This window comes from Hylobates moloch, unplaced genomic scaffold (assembly GCF_009828535.3).
Source record: "Hylobates moloch isolate HMO894 unplaced genomic scaffold, HMol_V3 SCAFFOLD_13, whole genome shotgun sequence".
Lineage (NCBI taxonomy): Eukaryota > Metazoa > Chordata > Mammalia > Primates > Hylobatidae > Hylobates > Hylobates moloch.
The window spans coordinates 19,972,037-19,988,980 of NW_026652288.1; the positions used below are offsets into that span (position 1 = coordinate 19,972,037).

A 16,944-nucleotide genomic window follows, 5' to 3' on the forward strand; every position below is an offset into this window, starting at 1 on the left:
TGTGTGGGGGGGGGTTACAGATGGGGTCTCACTATGTTGCCCAGGCTGATCTGGAACTCGTGAGTTCAAGTAATCCTTCCACCTCGGCCTCCCAAAGTGCTGGGATTACAGGCATAAGTCACGACACCTGGCCTAGTATTCCTAAATTATTTTCTGTGATTTAAAATGTGACATCATCCTAATAGTGGAGTAAGACATTATATGACTCGTAATATGAAACAGTACCACTACATATGAAGAACTGCCTTCAAAAAACACTAAGTTTCAATCTGTCTAATATTATAATAAAACTACTGATCTAAATACATATTTATGACATAAAATTTTGAAGGGGGGAAGCAGATTACATAGACTGTGGTATAGGCCTAAATGTCAAAAAAAAAAAACTGTGTAAGCCTTGTTTGAATCCTACTTCTCATAAACCAACTATACTTTTTTGAGAAAAATCAGGGAAACTCAAATATAGAATGAGTATTAGATAACAGTAAGGAATTCTATTAGTTATGATACTAGCAAGAGGACTGGGTTTGTTTTTTGTAAGTCCTCATCAGTAAGAGCATTTATGCTTGAAATGGCATATTGTTTGGGATTTACTTTGAAATACTCCTTCAAAAAGTAAAATATGGGTATAAATAAGATTTCATACAATGTTGAACAAGGATGGTAGCTATCAAGGGTTCACAATACTTACTATTCTCTACATGTTTGAAAGCTTCCATAATAAAGTTTAATAAATGAAAAGGGCAGGTGGTTAGAAAAAAATAAAGTTTAATAAAATACATATAGCAGTCTGATAGATAGCCACATAAAGCAGGTGGTATTTAAGCTGGGCCTTGAAGGTCAGTTACACAATTTGGACAAAAATATTTTTAAAACATTTATAAACTGCAGTTTTTAATTCACTTAGGGTCCAAGCCTTCATATGAACTTAATTTGGCTTATTACTTCCTCAACCATACTTTTGTCTAGTGTATGAAAAATTTTCCTAAAAACTGATTTCCAAATGGGTACAAATTTTGGAGACTAATTTTTAATCAGATAATCTTCCCCCAAAGAGAATAACAGAAATTTTATTGAGCACCCCATTTTATGCCACAGATTGTACCAGGCACATTATATACAATTCTCACTATAATCTAGCAAAGTCAATACTGCATCATTACTTTGCAAACAGGGAAATTGGCCACAATTTCCCTACCCTAATATACAAAGCTACTAAAATGGTAGAGAACATAATACTATCAAAATTCCAAAAAGCCCATGCTCTTTCCCACACCAACCAAGCATAAGCTATCACTCAAGCTAATGCCAATTACACTACTCTCTAAAAGGCGTGGTGGCTCACACCTGTAATCCCAGCACTTTAGGAGGCCGAGGCAGGTGGATCACCCGAGCTCAGGAATTCGAGACCAGCCTGGCCAACACGGTAAAACCCTGTCTCTACTACAAACATAAAAATTAGCCAGGTGTGGCAGCGTGTGCCTGTAATCTCAGCTACTCAGGAGGCTGAGGAAAGAGAATCACTCGAACCCGGGAGGCGGAGGTTGCAGTGAGCCGAGACTGCGCCACTGCACTCCAGCCTGGGCGACAGAGCAAGACTCTGTCTCAAAAAACAAAACAAAAAAAACACCTGGACAATCATTTACCATTTATTCCTTCATGCGCAAATCCCACAAATTCCTCAAAGTTTGGCTCAAATGCAGCTTTCCCTAAAGCTGACCCCAAACAATCTTTCTCTTAATTCCCACAGAATTTAACTGGTATGTTGCAGTATTACTAATATATCTTGCCCACTAAATTTTAAAACTTCTCTAAATCAGAACTAGGAAAGAAAAAAATCCCACACAATCTCATCAACTGTTCTGCTTATACAAGTGTTCCATGAAATGTTACTAGTTATGAGGGAAGTCAAACGAATACTAAGGATATAGTAATAGGGAAGGGAAATGATACAATACAAATATTCCAGGTTATTACACGAAAAGGCAAAGTGAAAACCAATCTACGCTCCTATCATCCTAGTTTTGTAAAAACAGGATGCAAGCATAAGTCACACTTAACCATTAATAGTGGTCACACCTAGAAAAAGGATAGGCATGATTTTTACATTGCATTTTACAGTTCTTAACTCCTAGAATGTTTTCCACACACTAGTTATATCTTTAGAAATATTTAAAATATATACATGATAAAATCACACACTTATATAGTTCTTATAGTCATGTTAACTTGGAAATCAATGGCTTTATATATGGTAGGACCCAAATATTTAATAAATTAGTTAATAATATGCCACGTCTAAGCACTAAAAAATAAGTTATTTCTATAGCTTATTTCAAAAAAATGTTTACTACGATGTCTGAGCAAGACTAGATTTTTCCTAAATTAAATATACTTACATGCAGAATTTGTATCATGACTTGCAAATAAATTACAGTTATGTAATTCTGCATGCAAGGTGGTACATATCTGTAATCTCAGCTACTTGTGAGATTGAGGTGGCAAGAATCACTTGAGACCAGGAGTGGGAAAATGACCAGGGTTAACCCATCTCAAGAGAGAAAAAAAAAAAAAGTACAATAAAACATCTAAACTAAGCATCACTTAAAAGAAAAATATTTTCATTTTAGTCTTGTTTGTAAGCTTCCAACCATTTTAGAAGCAATATAAAAGAATGTATGTGTACACTCAATGCCTACTATAGTAAATATCTTTAGCCTTACTTTTAATACACCAGGTTTTTAAAAAGCAAAGCCCAGTTTGTAGATGTAAATATTCTCTCACCATCTGATTTAAAAGAAAAAAGAAAAGCAGGCCAGGCATGCTGGCTCATGCCTGTAAGCCCAGCACTTTGGGAGGCCGAGGCAGGTGGACCACCTGAGGTCAGGAGTTCAAGACCAGCCTAGCAGACATGGTGAAACCCTGTCTCTACTAAAAATATAAAACTTAGCCAAGTGTGGGGGCACACGCCTGTAATCCCAGCCTCTCGGGAGGCTGAAGCAGGAGAATCACTTGAACCTGAAAGGTGGAGGTTACAGTGAGCCGAGATTGTGCCACTGTACTCCAGCCTGGGCAATGAGTGAAACTCCATCTCAAAAAATAATAAATAAAAGAAAAACACAGGATAAGTATTTATAAATGTCATTTCATCTGGATTAGTTCTATCCTACTCTGGATAAATTCCTCAATGTAAAAAAAAAAACAAACAGGGCCAACTAAATTATACATTTAATTTAAAGCCAATATATTTGACAGTATGCTGTGATAAACATGATTTATATATTTCTAGCTTTCAAAGTATTTTAGTATTGTCCTTTGCTTTGTAATGTATTCTTTAACAGGTTAGGGAAGGAACAAGTGAACTGGTTTAAAAAAAAATCTGTCATTACTCCTGTCATCCAAGACTATTGTTGATATGAATTCAGAAAATACCAATGGAGGTGAAAATATGCCAGTTCTATAGAATGCTATGTTTCACTCCAACAGCAATGTAAGATAGGATTAGTCACAAAAGAAAGCTAACTCTTTGGCGCCAAAGTTTAACTACCTGGGTAAAATACACAACAGTAAGATATGGGATGGATCAGAGTTCTACCTTTCTCAGTGCATATATGGTGAGGACCTGATAACTGATTCCCAAAAGACTAAATGCACTAACAGATGTAGTTTGGAAACTCTTCATGTACCCCTCAGGGATGGGAGCACCCCAATTTTGAGATCACTGGTTCTCAAACACTTATAACACACATCAGAGTCCAGGTAGGAGGATTTTATAAACTAGTTGCTCAGGTCCCACCTACCCAAGGCTGGCTTGAACGAGTCTGGGCGGCAAGACAAGCGGATTTTTATTAGTGTTTTTTAGGCTCTCCGGGTGATGCTTTCCCTGTGCAGATAGGGTTGAAACACTCATACATCACCATATGGCTAAGGAATACATCCACAAACACCCTAGAAGTTTCCCAACTAAAAAATTGTTAGTATCACTCATCATGGTGTAATAGAAATCAGAATCAAAAGACCTAGAATATAGTTCCAGGTTGGCCAGTAACTAGCTAAATGAACTCGATCTCATTTGTCCATTTGCAAATGGAAACAATGCCTCCCTCATAGGGCTGCTGCAAAGATTAAGTGAGGTAATAAATGATATTGAAATGCAAGTGTTTTCTAGAGTATTAATGACAGATCAAACTGAACTTTTTATTTGTTTAAAAATCAATATAAAATTCTTTGGACTGGGCACAGTGGCTCACACCTATAATCCCAACATTTTAGTTGGCCAAGGCAGGAGGACTGCTTGAGTCCAGGAGTTCAAGACCAGCAACACAGCAGGGGCCACAGCTCTTACCTGCGCTCCACACTGCCCCCCGCCCCCTGCCCCACAAAAAAAGAAAATATTTTGACCCAGAAGTTTCTCTTTTGGAAATTTACCTTAAACAGCACCAACACAAATGAATTAACTATATAATTTACTGCAGCACCACTTATATGGTGGTACAAAATTAAAACAATAAGCCAAACTCAGCAACAGAAAAAAATTAAAACAATGAGCCAGTACAAAAATTACAAGTAATTAAAGTTATATGTAAAATGTCCATGATATTAAGTAAAAATACCAAGTTGCCTAATGTGTATGATATGATCCAATTTTTGTTCAAAAAAGGAGGGAGGCAATGTATGACTACGTATGTTTGTGGGAAGTATGAAAAAATAAACATCTCACTCAACTTTGGTAAAGGAGAAGGTAGTGTTAGCTTTATCTTTGTATTTCTCCATGTTGTAAGACTTACTGAGGTTAGCAAAATAAATTTCTTAATGTCCTATATAAATATAGCTTAACTGCATTACAGTTTGGAAACTATCAAAGTACAAAAGTTATTGTGTTACTTTTTGTTCCTATTAGTACTAGGCTGAAAGTCCAACAAATGAAGACTCGTCTCACACGGCTATCTTAGTAATTTTCAATTGTTACATGCTATCAATTAGAATTAATACCTCACCAAGGAAAAACAACTTAAGAAATGTTAACTAAAGGCCTAGCACGGTTGCTCACGCCTGTAATCCCAGCACTTTGGGAGGCCGAGACAGGTGGATCACTTGCGGTCATGGGCTCGAGACCAGCATGGCCAATATGGTGAAAGGCCGTCTCTACTAAAATACAAAAATTAGCCAGGTGTGGTGGCAGGTGCCTGCGATCCCAGCTACTAGGGAGGCTGAGGCAGGAGAATCGCTTAAACCCAGGAGGTGGTGGTTGCAGTGAGTGGAGACTGCGCCACTACACTCCAGCCTGGGCAACAGAGTGAGACTGTCCCAAAAAAAAAAAAAAAAGAAAGAAAAAGAAATGTTAACTAAATTGTAACAGAGAACTAAAGGAAGAAATCTGAATGCATGGTCTGAGACAACTGGAGAAAAATAACAATTTTAAGAAGCAGACTTTAATGCAGTTTCTTTGGAATTTTCCTAAGTGTGCTCCTTATTCACCAACTCAGTGTTCTCAGAAATAAGTGGTCCCTTGTCCAATACATTTCAGGTATGCTGCTCAGTAGCACCCACTTGCTCCTTTGCAAGCTCTGAGTACATGTTCAATCTTTCCTTCCTTCTGTTACTGGCTCCAAGAAATTCTACAATTAAAACTGTTTAACCTTAAACCAGTATTACCATAACTTTTCTGTAAATGTTAACACAAATACATTTTATGTAGTGTTTCTAGTCATTTCCAAGACATCTTAAAGAAAAATGAATGTGAGGTATGAAATATATTCAATTTTCTCACAAGACTGGGTAGGATAGAGATTTAACTTTTGTCTAGGAAAACCCTAACTTATAGTTAAAAGTTTTAAAATATATTTAGTTTATTATGACTTATGAATAGTCTAAGAAATATATATGAATTGTATAAAATCTTTGAAGTAAAAGGAATCATTTAGGTGATTAGTATGAATTGCGGTTTTTAAAGTTCCTCAAGTAATCAAGAACAAGCTTTGAATTGTTTAACTTTAAAGTGAGATCAAATAACCAAGCCAATTTCCTAAATACTTAAGTTTTAAAAAGGCAAGTTATTACATCAAAAACACCACCAAACATCTAGGTAGAAATGTATGGAGAGAAACCAAATCTGTGTTAGTTTCAAGGATTAAGTATTAAATCATATATATATTTATAGACAGGGTCTTACTCTGTCACCCAGGCTAGAGTGCAGTGGTGCCTTCATAGCCTCCAAACCTGGGCTCAAGCAATCCTCCTGCCTCAACCTCTAGGGTTACAGTAGTGCCACACTATGCCCAGCTAAATTATATATTTTTAAAAGAGTCTGTGTTTTAAAAAAATATATATTGAGTATAATTTAAATAAACTTACTTTATTCACTTAAGCAAATGTTTGGAAGACGGCAGACTATCTTAAAGGAAATACACAATATAACAAACAAACAAAAAAATTAGGTGGGTGTACTGGTACATGCCTGTGGTCCCAGCTACTCAAGAGGCTGAGGTGGGAGGATCACTAAAGCCAGGGAGGTCAAGGCTGCAGTGGGTCATGTTCACACCATTGCACTCCAGCCTGGGTGACACCACTGCAGTCCAGCCTGGGTGACAGAGACCCTGCCTCGAATTTAAAAAAAAAAAGTTTCTAAAATAACTAATTTATTAAATAAAATAGCAAATAAACTAGTAAGTTTAATGCTAACCAGTTGTGCTAGTAATTGTACAAACAGTGGGTATGTACGATTCTCATTATCCAGAGAAAGAAATCATACCAACCCCTTGGATGCAACCTTATTCCTAACACTAAGCTTTAAAAGAAATTTCTGTTGGGCATGGTGGCTTGGACCTGTAATCCCAGCACTTTAGGAGGCCAAGACAGGAGGATCGCTTTAGTCCAGGAATTCGAGACCACCTGGGGCAACAAATTCGAGACTAGCCAAGGCAACATAGTGAGACCTCGCCTCTACAAATAATAAAATAATAACTAGTTGGGTATGATGTTGTGTGCCTGTAATGCCAGCTCCTCAGGAGGCAGAAGTCAGAGAACTGCTTGAGACTGGGCAGTTGAGGCTGCAGTGAGCAGTGACTGCACCACCGCACTCCAGCCTGGGCAACAGAGTGAGACACCCGCCCTCACCCCAGTATCAAAAAAAAAAAAAAGGCAATTTCTTAGATGGAGCATTATTGAGGCAACAGAGTTGTAACAGAAAATATCTTCAACATTACCGTTAACAGATATAAAGTTTCATAGTATTATTTTACTTTATTTTATTTTTTGAGACAGGGCCTCACTCTGTTGCCCATGCTGCAGTGCAGTGGCTCGATCTTGGCTCACTGCAATCTCTGCCTCTTGGGATCAAGAGATCCTCACGCCTCAGCCTCCCAAGTAGCTGGGACTACAGACGTGAGCCACCATGCCCAGCTAATTTTTGCATTTCTTGTAGAGATGGGGTTTCACCACGTTGCCCAGGCTGGTCTCAAATGCCTGAGCTCAAGCAATCGACCTGCTACGGCCTCCCAAAGTGTTACGCGCCCAGCCTCATAGTCTTTCTTATAGTCAGTTCCTCAAGGAAAAGTCAAATACCTAACTCCTAATATAATCCAGGAAAACTAACTACATAGTAATTCTCTAAGGCTTTCAAGGACACCATGATTGTCTAAATCTTCCTAAATTATAATCCTGAACTGTCCATATTAGATAAAAGACTTCAATCTGGTGGGCTTCTACCTATCTCTCTTTTGTCATCCTCCTCCCTATAACTGTACCTTAAACTCTGTCATTCTCCCATATCAGGATTACTACAGCTATTAATCCCTCTGGTTGAATGCCACCTTACCCATCTCGGGACTAAATTAACTTCTATAATATTTCAAGATTCCATGGCTGGGCGCTGTGGCACGATCACAACTCACTGCAGCCTCAATCTCCTGGATTCAAGTGACCTTCCCACCTCAGCCTCCCAAATAGCTTGGACTATAAGTGCGTGCCACCATGCCAGACTAATTTTTTAATTTTTTGTAGAGACAAGGTCTCCCTATGCTGGCCAGGCTGGTCTTGAATTCCTGGACTCAAGTCATTGTCCCGCCTCAGTCTCCCAAAGTGTTGAGATTACAGGCATGGGCCACGTGCCCACACCACAGCACTTTTATAATACCACCTCAGTGGCAGGCTAGCATGCTGCACTGTAATCACAAGTTTAATCTTCTCTCCACTTTCCTATAAAGGCCTTAAAAACAAGGACCACATATCACCGTATCACCAACATCTAAGGACAGTGTGGCACATGATACGTCTGCAACGCTCAAAAAAAAATGTGTGAGGCCAGGCAGTGGCTCACACCTGTAATCCCAGCACTTTGGGACGATGAGGCGGGTGGATCACTTGAGGTCAGGAGTTCAAGACCAGCCTGGCCAACACAGTGAAACCCCATCTCTTCCAAAAATAGAAAAATTAGCCAGGCGTGGTGGTGGGCACCTGTAATCCCAGCTTCTTGGGAGGCTGAGGCAGGAGAATCGGTTGAACCTGGGAGGCGGAGGTTGCAGTGAGCCGAGATCACGCCATTGTACTCCAGCCTGGGCAACAAGAGCGAAACTCTGTCTCCAAAAAACTTGCGCAGGTATTTTAGCTTGATGAAAAGACACAATTTTAATATTCAGACTACAAATGGACTGAATGTCCATACTCCATGAATATTTTCTCAACCACGATTCTGAAAGAACTGGCAAACAATTTACCTTTCGCAAGAGCGTAGAGCACTCCTATTCTTGCTAGTGTAGCATGCACATAATTTAGATATTAAGACGAGGGCACCTAAGACTCTCCTTTGGAAAAAAAGTAATAAATTACACTTCCATTGAAAGGTGGTCCAAGAAAACACCTATAGGCAAAACCTGGAGCCATTATCCTCTCAACTTCAAAACATAATTCTGTTCATGTTGAATTGGTTTTAAAGATTCAAGTTTTATCACAGATAACTGAATGTTTTTGCATGTAATCATGCTAAAACTACCGATAAGCTACTATGGAGATGTTCTTAATAAACTAACTTAAAAATGACATGGTCAAGAAAATGGAAGATACAAGTAGTTCCAATCTGTATACATTTTTGGTATTTATAAAATCATACAACACAATCCACATTTTTTTCTTCCTACAGTTTGCTTCATTTGACTGCCTAATAAAGACCTATACTTAGGGGCACTCTCCCTCTAACACTCATTTGCCTTCTTTCATGTCTGAATGAATAAGACCAATTGCATCTTTCTCTCACTGATCTTAAGTTTTTCAGAAACTGCCTAAAGTCAGGGATCACCACTTTGAGATCCAGAACTTCTTACTCTTGTCATAAGATGGCTACTACAATAAAATAGATCAAAGAGCTGTCCTCAAACCAGGTTCCCTCCATTAGTGTATTTTTCCCCAGAACTAAAAAAATGTAAATAATCCTTCCCTACCGCCCCACCATGACCACATTTTATGTGTGCTGGCAGCCAGCTACAGGTTCCATTTCCCTGGGCAGTACTGACTAGGTGGTTTTGAGTGCAGTTTCATAGCCAATTGTACCAAGTCCCTTCCAGGAAACATTTTAGGGGGCTACTGTGGTCCCAACATATTTAGCTCCAAATAGGTGATGACTACCTTTTTTTTCCTGTCCCATTTGCAGTCAATCAAACCATCTAACACTTCAATTACACCTCCCTTCTCCTTTTATACTTCATGTTACTTCTTTTTTTGCACTTGCCAGCTACAGTGATATGCATACAAGGTGTGTACATTTGGATATTTCCCAGCACTCTATTCTAAAATCTTTTATTACTCCACAAGAACAGTGAGAGAGTAAGATGTGAAAATCAACAATATGCAATACGCAACCTGAAAATGGTTGGGATCCAGTAGCTAAACTTGCAGAATGGAGCTTACTAATGAAACTATGCTTTTGCCAACGTGCTTAAATAAACAATCTGTTTAAAAATTCTTTAAAGCACTTAAGAATATAAAAAGGAACCAGCCAAAGGCCAAATAAAACTTTTAATACTTTTGTTTAATTAGGCATGTCTTGATTTTTCATTTAAAAAGATAACTCTCAAGTTATTTGAAGAAAAAGTCACTAAGGAAAAAAAAACACTAACATGTCTCTAAACATAATGCTACATGAAACTCAAAGAAAAAGCATTCATCATGCACCTACCTAATAATTCTATACAGCGTTTCACTCACTGGAAAAGCTTGAAAATAGAAAACTTCCACTTTTTCAACTACAAAAGCAATTAAGTTTTAAATAAAAACTGTCTCCTGTCTATATATATTGCCAAATATAAAAATCACTATTAAAATATTAGCTCCTAAATGATAGGGTTTGAGGAAACCTTTTTCCACAACAGAATTTCGAACTGACTGAAAGACAGTAGTTGGACTTGTGTTAATCCAAAGATTTCCTTTACTACTGATAAAGCCACAGTGGAGGCATAGTTCAGACCTAGGCCAAGTGGGCTTCCTAACAGCACACTCCATAATTATTCTAACCCAGTCACAAGTAGCACTGGACAACTACTGTCCTCTGGAAATGGGGAGTCTAACTTTGGTAGTCTCATGAAAAAGCAGGGCAAATTAAGTGCTTTCTGCAGGGAGAAGACTCCCAGAGAGAAAGAGAGGAAGGGGCTCAGCCATATTTCATCAGCGTTCCCTCTTACAAACTCATCAAAGCGAAGTGAGGAGGCAGGACAAAAGGAACAAGTCAGACTATTTTAATGCATTTCCTAAAAACAGCAAGGGTCTGGCACCGGAACTCATGCTTGTAATACCAACATTTTGGGAGGCCAAGGCGGGAGAACTGCTTGAGCCCAGGAGTTTGAGACCAGCCTGGGCAACATAGCAAGACCTCGCCTATATTAAAAATAATAATAATAATAAAGAAAAAAAGCAAGAAATCTACTTAATATGCCACGAACCAATTTACCTGGCTATAAGTGTAATTTTTATCTTAATCACACCTGTTAGTAAAACGGTCTCAAGCTGTGATTACAGCCATGTAGACAAAGCCATGTGAGACTCAAATATTCAGATATTTTAAATATCTGTAAATTTTAAGAATATGAAAAAATACAAAGTATTTCCATATCCTGGAAACCCAACAAGGTATTTAAGTTAAGACGTATGTACAACTTGAGTTTAGGAGACAGGAATCAACCTCCACTTAAAATTATGCAGATCATGTTAGGGTCTATAAAAAGGAGACAGCTTGGTCACTGAGAAAATTGGCTGTGGATTTCACACCTGGCCCAAATCTCTGGTCATAATTACTTTTGTTAACTAAGGTAAGTACCTACTCAGGAAGGCAAATTATCTTTCAACACCAGAAAGGTTTATAAACAAGCTGGGTGCGGTGGCTCACGCCTGTAATCCTGGCACTCTGGGAGGCCGAGGCTGGAGGATCACTTGAGATCGGAGTTTAGCCTAGGCAACACAGTGAGACCCCATCTCTACAAAAAATGCAAAAATTAGCCGGGCGTGGTGGTGTGCGCCTGTAGCCCCAGCTACAGTTACTCGGAAGGCTCAGGTGGAAGAACAGTTGCAGCCCGGGACACGGAGGCTGCAGTGAGCCAAGATCTCACCTGCACTCCAGTCTGGGCGACAGAACCAGACCCTGTCTCAAAAAAGAAAAAAAGATTCATAAACAAGTATGGAATGCTTAAGAGAAACAAAATCCAAGTATTATTTGGTAATTTATATACAATATTTGTAATGCCTGAGAATTTATTCTAAAGCGACAGCTTTGTAAGAGCAAATTAAATGTCAGTAATTAATTTAGGCTCTTTTAAGAAGTTTAAATCTTGCTAAATACTGAAACACCTAAGAGAACTTTGGAATCAAATTAAGGAAAGCATGTGTTAAACACAGCTTAAATTGTTGGAAGATGCTTAAGTTTGTTACTGGCAATTATAACTCAAAATAGCTAGACCTGTAAACAGAATTAAAAAACTGGACTTAAATCCTCAAGAACCAGGTTTCTGAAATAAAATTTTATTTTGAAGATTATCGTAAACCTTTTCTGCATACAAAAACTGCCCTCATGGACACCAAGAAAATGCTACACAACGCAATTTCACCAAAAATCGGAATTTTAAAGAAATTCTTGCAGCACGGAAAAGGCCATCATTTATTCATGATGATTGAGCAAATGAAGTAAATCACTGTTTAAAAGGAAGCTAAGAATAGAAACAAGTTGAAAATATTCATTTTTTTTTTTTTTTTTTTTCAGGATTCCTTAAGTCATCTTCCAATACTCCAGGTCACATGGTGAAGAGTCACCTATTAAACACGAAATCTAACAATTAAACAAGCTTTTAAAATCCTTCGGTAACTCCCTTTATTAATATTGTTTTCTTGACATACAGTACCTTTACAGGTATTACATTTCTCTTAAGCATTTATAAGCATTTTTCTCATGTTTTTCTTCACCAAAACATCTGCCCCGTTTTCTCAACAAGTAAAAATCTCCAAGTACTAAGTCCTAACATGATGTCTTATTGCACCTAATATGTTGGCAATACATTCCTCTCTTCAAAAGTTTACGTATGTTAGAATAAAAAGCTAAGATAAGTAGGTTTTCTCTAGCTGTGTTCTCAGAAACAACATTTACTTTTACACGTGTTTGGGCATAAAACTTTAAACATTTTCCCCAAAATATGACCCAATTCAGATTCAAAACTACTGCTCAAATAGTAGAAGCCGCTAATCTTGTCTTTGGTTTTAATTTACATATTTTTCTGAATATTGAAATCCGTTCCTATAACCTAAACAAGGCGAATCCAAGTCACTGCTTCATACCCACATCTGTGCACGAGCACGGCAAGCTTTTCCCGGACACACTCGGGCCTTTGAAAATGCCCACGCTTGTTTTCATAAACCCACTCCTTCCTCTTCACCCACTTGCAATCCGCATGCTTCTCTGGGGCCACCTGGCCTCTCCCCCACTTTCCGAACCCTAGGGCCGACAGCTCGGTCTCTAACCTCCAGCGCGCCGAATCGGAGGGTGAACCGGGTCGGCTCCCCAGGCCCCCGAGGAGGCGGCCCCGCGGAGGGAAGGAAGCGGGAAAGCGGCCGGCGCGGCGCCCCCTCCCCCGCGCGCGCACACCCCCTTCCGGCACCCCTCCCCCTGCATTGTGCGAGCGGGCCCCAGGCCGCACCGGCCCGGGCACTCAGCAGGCCCTGTCCGCCCTCCCGCTGGCGATCGGCTCCAGCCGAGGCCGCCACACAAAGCCTGGGGAGCCATCCCCGGCGGCGCCAAAGAACCGGAGAAAGAGCGAACGCGGACTGACTTACAGGGCTGCTGCGGCCGCGCTGCCTCAGCCGGGGACACCGACCGTTGGGCACACGGCGGCGTCGCTCTTGGCGGTCCTCCCCCTCCTCCGCCTTCGGTGGCGGCAATGTCTTCTTTCTCCACCTACCACCCTCCCCCCCCACCCCACCTCCTCCTTCTCCTCCCCCTCCTCCTCCGAACCACCGAAGTACCGAGGGTGAGACACAGAGACTCACAACAACATGGCTGCCACCGCCGCCTCCCCTCCCCTCCCCCCCGCCCACCGGGCGCGCGCAATGCACCCCGGGAGAAAGGGGAGGGGGAGCGCTCACCGAGGCGCGGCTCCTTTCAATGCCTTGCGTCCCTGCTCCCGCGCTCACGCCGCGCGAGCCGGGAGCGCCCTGCGCTTGCGCACGTTCTCCGCGCTCTCACGTGTTCGGCCGCCTCTCCGGCGTGCCCTCCCCCGCCCTCACCTTGCGGGCTCGCGCTTCCCTCCGGGGCTCCGCCGCGGCGCGGGGAGCGCGCGCCGGGATCGGACAGCGCAGGCGTGCTGTTGCCAAACCCTGTGTTCGACTGTCTTTCCGTGTGGGGCCTCGACTTCTGAATCTTCTCACCCTCGGCTTCCTACGCGGTTGCTCATTGTTTTCCCTCAACTGGGTGTGCGGGTGTCTGCGCCCTCGCCGCCCACCTTGGGGTACTCCTGGCATTTCGCTTCCGGAGTGCTGGCGCCCACAAGAGCCGGACGTTAATTCAGGCCTTTAGCTTTCACCCTGTACCTTCCCACAACCAGACGAGGGAGATGCACCTGGGGGTGGAAGATTGTACCCTGAGAGGGCTATCACTCTTCTCGTGGTTGCACCCCAGGCAGGTGGAGCCAGCTCTCAGCAAATTGTCGGCCCCCAGTGCTTGGTCCCAGTGCACACAAAAGAAACTCAGCGTTCTCCAGCTGGGCCAGTGATTCTCACTCGTTGGCTGTTTCTTTTTCTCGCGTACTAAGCGCTCTCTCCTTCCCGGTTTACAGGCTAGTTGGAAACTCCAAATCTGCCTTGCTGTCCTGGACCTCCGTGCAAAGCAGTGGTGATTCCAGGATTCTAACCTAACCGGCTCCAGGTCACACAGCTGTAACAGGCACCGTGTCCGAGTTGTTCTTGATGGTTTACACAGGTCCTGGCTCTTCTGACATGCTGCACTTCGTAAACATTCAGGGCCTCCCGTATAGTTTGCTTAATATATGTCTTCCCTAGGCGACTGTGAGCTCCACGAGGGCAAGGACCTTGTGTTTTGTTTCACACTGTGCCCCCAAGTGCCTGTTGAATACATGGGCTCTTCGGTTTTTAACTATTACCGAAAAATGTCTGACATTGAAATCCATCCCAGGCCCCTACCTTAGGCTCATATTTCAGGCTTCTAGATATTTTCATTTGAATATTCTTCTTGTCACCAAGCATGTTAAAAACTGAAGTCACACCCATCCCCTACCCCCCACTCTTGTACTGTCTCTGTAATTGGCAGTGTCACCACCTATTCATTCCCCAAATTACACCTCTGAGAACCATCCTTGTCTCTTCCTCTTACCCCCACTCCAAATATAAATAACTTACCAAGCCTCGAAGATTTTTACTTGCCAAGTAATTCTGGAGACAGTCTTCCTCTGCCTCCTCACTAATACTAGCCTTGCTTCCCAGGTCTGGATTTCTGTAGCTGGCTCTTAATCAGCTTTCCTGTCTCCAGTCTCACTCCCTCCAATCAGTTCTGCTCACTGCTATCTAAAATGCAAATCCAATTCCTGGCGCTCAGGCCTCTGCTTCAACCATCTCATTGCTCCCCATCACCCACGACAGCATTTCCCTAGTGTGCTGTGTTCAGTGTTAATAGATGTTCCTTTAAGAAATGTCTCAAGATCAAGTAAGAATAGGAGATACTGTGGTGTACACATTTTGCCTTCCTTCTCCTTTCCCCTCCATTGAGCTGATAATAGCAGAAGGGTCTTTATATACAGTTGCTTAGTGTGGGTGAAACTAGATAAATCCATCACAGGCCCTCCCTTAGAATATGGAACTGGGACTAAGAGATCCCAACCCTCCAAAGTCTCTTGGACCTGGGATCCCTTGGGCAGACTCGTTCCATCCTGTAAGACAGGGAACCTGTAGAGAAGAGTGGAGTTGAGAGAGAAAAGGAGAGTGCTGACAATGTCTCTCTTTCACATGTTTCTGTGCCTGGCTGGCTGCCTTTACCCTTGGAGTCTGAGCCGCATTCCTGGATCCTTATGGTAAATTCTGCTTCTTTGCTTAAGCTAGATGAAGTGAGTTTCTGTTACAACCAAGAGTCCTACTAAAAGCCATGTGTAAGCTATAGGTATTTGTTTGGTACTTACAACATGCAAGCACCAAAGCACTTTCTATACATTGTCTCATTTAATGTTCCAGATATCCCCAAGAACAAGGCCAGCTTCAGCACAGGCACGTGACCTGTGCAGTTGCACAAGGCCTGGGGGGTACCTACGATTGGTTTAATGCTCTGATGTCACCATCTAGAAAGTCTTAGTGGTTTTTGACAAAAGGGCCCCTCATTTTCATTTTGAACTGAGCTCCACAAATTACCTATGAGGTATTATCTCTATTTGACAAAAGGTTTATTTTCTGCCAGACTTATTAGTGCCTTTAAAATCAAAATATGCATTGTAAATATCCAAGTGAGGGACATAATATGCAATGTGTCCCAACCAAATTTGACCCTAGAAGGCGTTTCTTCATGGAGAATCTCTTACAGGCTTGGTGCTCTGCAAGACACACTTTAAAGCCCCACCCTTTAGTGATCTGCCTATGTCCCTATCTCCTCTCCAGCTCATGATTCCCTATGCACAGTGAGCAGTTTCTTGCTTCTGTGCCTTCACATATGCTTTGCAATCTGCCATGCTCATTAAGCACTTCTGATTATAACTGGCTTCTCTTTAGATTTACCTACAAGGAAAGAATATGCTCCTCAGGCTAATGTAAATATCTCGTGTGCTTGGTAGTTGAGGTGGACATTATAATTGACACCCCAACAGCCATTCTCATCACCTGGGAGCTTGTTAGAAATGCAGAATCTTGGCCCCATGCCAGATCAGCTGAATCAGAATCTGCATTTTAACAAGATTCCCGGGCAATTCCTATACACAATAAAGTTTGAGAAACATTAGTAAGCCAATCACAATAATTCCATTCCGCTTGCTAGAAATTGGTTCTGTAATGGGTGTGCCTTATCCATTTTGAGCCAGTGAGACACAAAGAGGTGCTAACTCAGAGCTTCTGGAGGAAGAAAAGCCAGTCCAGTCTCTCTCCCCTGAATGTAAACAAGAAAACATGTTGCCACAGTTCCAGCTGACAGGCATCTTATGACCACAAGGGAAATCAGACTGCCAGTAGCCTATCCAGTGTTCATTCTCCCCTTCTACCTTAACAACTGGTCCTGGTGTGTATGCCCTTATGAGCTGGAGTAGGCACAAAATGGAGTGTCTTGAATTTCCAGCAACAAACATTGCGTTTGGGAATGTGTCTCATTGGCCTGTTGAGTCCAGTGGTTCTCAACCAGAGTTGCACATCAGAATCACCTGGGGAACATTTAAAATATATTAATTCCCAAGCCCTACCACCAGAGATTTGGATTTAATGGATCTCAGCTGA

At 41.5% G+C, this 16,944-nt stretch overlaps 1 protein-coding gene across 12 annotated transcripts in view; it reads right to left on the reverse strand.

The window, feature by feature from the left end:
• Positions 1–13,691, reverse strand: part of PUM2 (pumilio RNA binding family member 2) — a 103,759-nt gene extending 90,068 nt beyond the window's left edge. For 7 of the 12 annotated variants that reach the window (XM_032172331.2, XM_032172325.2, XM_032172332.2 and 4 more), the window contains exon 1: positions 13,303–13,426. The gene's annotated coding sequence lies outside the window, so the exon portion shown is untranslated. Of the gene's footprint in view, positions 1–13,302; positions 13,551–13,611 lie in introns of those variants that run through there. The other 5 variants (XM_058427021.1, XM_058427018.1, XM_032172333.2 and 2 more) reach the window with 3 other exon arrangements.
• Between the last annotated feature and the right edge of the window lie 3,253 nt (positions 13,692–16,944).